Source organism: Stegastes partitus, unplaced genomic scaffold (assembly GCF_000690725.1).
Source record: "Stegastes partitus isolate 25-593 unplaced genomic scaffold, Stegastes_partitus-1.0.2 Scaffold786, whole genome shotgun sequence".
In the NCBI taxonomy this organism is placed as follows: domain Eukaryota; kingdom Metazoa; phylum Chordata; class Actinopteri; family Pomacentridae; genus Stegastes; species Stegastes partitus.
This window is the reverse complement of record NW_007578517.1, coordinates 342,271-346,191: the sequence shown is the minus strand read 5'-3', so window position 1 is coordinate 346,191 and position 3,921 is coordinate 342,271.

The window sequence follows — 3,921 nt, the reverse complement described above, 5'->3', positions numbered from 1 at the left end:
ACTTTCTGACTGGTTCCAGTCACTGATGTTCTTCTCCAGATCTTTGCTGAGCTCCTCAGAGTTCTGGGAGCCACTGGCTGCCAGGATGAACCTGGTCTTTACAAGTGGATGGAAGCTTTCGTGCAGACTTTACTGAACTCAAACTAAAGCGGAGACGTTCCAGCAGCACTGGTATCAGACCGGAAATGGACCGACACCGTTCAGCTGTTTGAAAATACATTGATTGTTGAGTTATTTTCAGATTTTTCTGACATTTTATCGACCAGCAGGTGAACTGATGATGACGACAATTGGCTTCTTTCGGGTTTGTTTCTGACTGGTAGACGTTTGGTGGTCCTGCTGAGCGTCTCTGCAGCAGCTTTACTTCCATCAGACGTATCTGCAGCAGCTGAAGCGTCTCCTGGTCGTCTGTGCAGGTTCCTGTCGGTTTGAACACCAGAATCCTGCCTGAGCGGCTGTAACGAGCTGCTGCCGACTGACAGCTGACAGCTAATTAAACTCACCTCAGCACCGACTCTGTCCTCCGTCTGACTTTAACGAGCACCAGTGTTCTGTGTTTCCACCAGAAAGCATGAAGACGCTGCAGATTCACAGTTTCATCACTTTAATCGTCTATTTCTGCACCTCAGGAGCAAATTAAGGCTCTACCAGGTTTAATGTCTTCTCAGATTTAGTCTCTTTATGCTCCATCAGATGTGGACCTGCTGTGTTTTACAGGATCTCTCACCCAAAACCTCAAATTGGCTCTTTTTCCATTAAAGTTTCTTCATCATCTCCACAGCTCAGAATGTCGTTTCCTCACAAACCTCCATCATCTTTGGTCGGTCGGTGGATTCCAGACTCTCCATGTCTTTGGTGAAGTTTGGATGAGATCAACATAAACAGAAGCAGGTTTTTCTCTCCAGTCTGCAAAGCACCTGTTTGTTGAACTCGCTGAGCTCCTGTCTCATGGTCCTTCTCTGAGGTTCATGTTTCATCATCAAGTCCTGCAGCTCTGAGGAACCAGAACATGAAGGAGGAGGAGAGAGAACTCAGAGACGTCTGCTGTCAGCAGGACAAAAGCAGAATTTCTTTGATGGTTTTTGACACATTATGTGTCTTTTTGGATCATTTTTGAGTCTTTTAGGGCAAGTTTCAAGTTCACAGCTTTAATAAGATCAGTTCACCTGAAAACTCAGTTTTGTCACAGCTGAGTCACTGAAGTTTCATGATTGCAATGAGGAGTGAAGAATTTTTTGCTTTTTACAGACTCTATGTAATGCATGTGAGTTATTTTTGATAAAACAAAGGGATTTAATGACATATCACAAATTTAAGGTCAGATTTAGTTCATTTTCCCATCATGTCACAGATAATGAGTTTGTTTGCTAGTTTACAGTCTGATGATTCTCTGTTTTTTCAGTTCTGGGTAGTAAATGATGGATGACGACAGCCTTTTAAATGTCTGGTATTCGACTGATGAAAAAAGTTATTTCAAATGCACCTCGCAGCAGAAAGAAAAAGCCTTCAGGAGCCTTTAACGGTCTCGTCACAGCAGTGAAAGTGATTTCTTGCCTTTAGGAAGTCGTTAGAACATAAACAGCAGCTTTATGTTGGAGCCGAACTGCAGTAAAAACTCAGAGAAAGTTGGGTTTGAACAGAGGAAGTCGATGAGAACAACCTTTGACACGCAGGATGCTGCTGCAGGTTTACGGCCTTCAGAGGTTTCTGTTCCTGCACCTGAAACCAAACTCATCCAACCTTTATTTCAACTCTTTTTTAGTTTTTTAAACACATGAAATAAATAAAACAAGAGCAACTGGATTCAAAATAAGTTGAAATTGAAAGAAAAAATAGGATAAACCCACATTAAACAACAGTAAAGACTTAATTCAAAGGGATGAAGAACCAATAAGAGCCTGATGAAGAAATTAAACCTGAGTCTGACCCTTAGCCTCAACATACAGCCTATAACAATTCATAATTATCACCAGTAGTACATTTTCATCTTAATTCTCTGATTCGCTGATGCATGCAGGTATCAGATGTTGACCTGATCCAGCTCTAATAAAAATATACATTTTCCTACAATGCAATGAAAAAACAGGATTTGCTCCTTTAATAAAAACACATTCTGTTTAGTCTCCAGTGTGGATACAGGATGTTCAAACTCAGCTCATCATCAGTCCAAACTCTAGATGTTTGTCGTCGTTACTCTTTTGATGTTTCCAGCAGCCTGAACAGAGGCTGGAGGCTTCAGTGACAATCTTGTATTGGGTTTCAGCTGCTTGTAGCAAAGTGAAGCAGTCCTGAAGGGGTTTTACAGCAGAATGAGCATTATACAATAGAGCATCGTCTGCATAGAGACGTATATCACGACTGGAAACAGAGGAAACAACATGATTCATGTTCACAGTGAACAGAAGAGGCTCCAGGATTGAGCCTTGTGGGACACCGTTAGCAACTTTCACAAATTGTGACTTTACATTTCTGATAGTTCCACATACTGTCTGTCCAAAGGCGACTCTGGAACCATTTTGAAACAGTAGAATCTTTACTCTCTGGTTTGCTTAATTTGGAAAAACACAAATTGATGGAAATTTTAGGTGCAAGAAAACAGAAAATTCTTGTTTTTCACCTGGAGAGCAGCAGGAGTCGTAAGAACTTTGTTGGATCAAACTTTGTTCTAACAAAGAACTTTGAACTCCAGCGTACAGCGTCTACAAAAGGTATTTACCTGCACTTGGAAGTTTCCCCCTTTTATTGCTTAACATTGGATCATGGTCAACTTATTTTAGCTTTATTGACAAAAATGTAAACCAATCCTGCAAACACAAAGTCTAATCTTTACTGTCTAATTAACTTAGAAAAATTAAAAAAAAAAAAAAAAAAAAGTGCAATCTGGTTGAAATTCGGAGGGAAAAAAACACAATTTGTTTAAAAGGTTTCATGCAAAAAGAAGTAAAATTGTTGTTTCAGCACCTCAAGAGCAGCTGAGACAACTGAAACACGAAGCTGATTGATTCTAACGAAGAAGTCTCCACCTCCACTTTACAGAGTGATGGTTCGTGTGCTCAGTTAAACACATTTATGGTCGACTGTTGAATGGTTCTGTCAGATCAGTTAAAAAAAAGCTGCAGTGTTTTCCTCTCAAAGCTGCCGACATGAATTACTTGAACTTTGTGGAACTTTCTTGAATGTTTTAAGAACAAAAATGACTTTCAGATGCACTTCTGTCGTCGTGTCCTGGTCTCACTCGTCTGCTTTCTTTGTTTCCAGCTCATCGTCGCTGTTAAACCAGACGCTCCTCTCTGATCTGGATTTATTTCCGTGTCTCCGGCTGACCTTGACTGAACACTCTCACGCCTGCTGGGGAATTAGTTCAAAGTTTTGCTAGAGGGTGTGTTCGGGCAGAAACCTTCCCGTTCCCTTCTAACGCTGCCGGTTCTCCGGCTCTTTGCGTGCCGGGTTCTTTCCGGCCGAGGGGGCGACGCTGCCACCGAGTTCCACCTTCTGGACGCTTCGGCGGGCTGCTGTGGGCAGGAAGGGAGGGTCGGGTCGGGATTTCCCCTCCGAGCCCTCAAACACTCTGTAGGCCTGAAAAACCCACAGCAGAAAGCAAATACACATCTGATTAGAAACCAAAGGAAAATAAGCTGCAGAATCTGAGTGAGAATCTTCATATTTCATCCTGTGATTGTCGGCCGTACACCCACGATGCAAACTCCAACATAGCAGGTCCAGTCAAGACCTTATTTGGAAGAAGGTTTAAATTTTAAGTTCAAGAAGAAACAAAATCCTTGTTTGTAGACCTGATCCTTTCATTGCTTTTCATTGTTAAATCAGATTCAACATCATTTTGCATTACTGACAAGAATTTACCAAAAAAAACTCTTTCATATCAAAGTGAGAACAAATGTCTGCAGAACAATGTCAACTAAT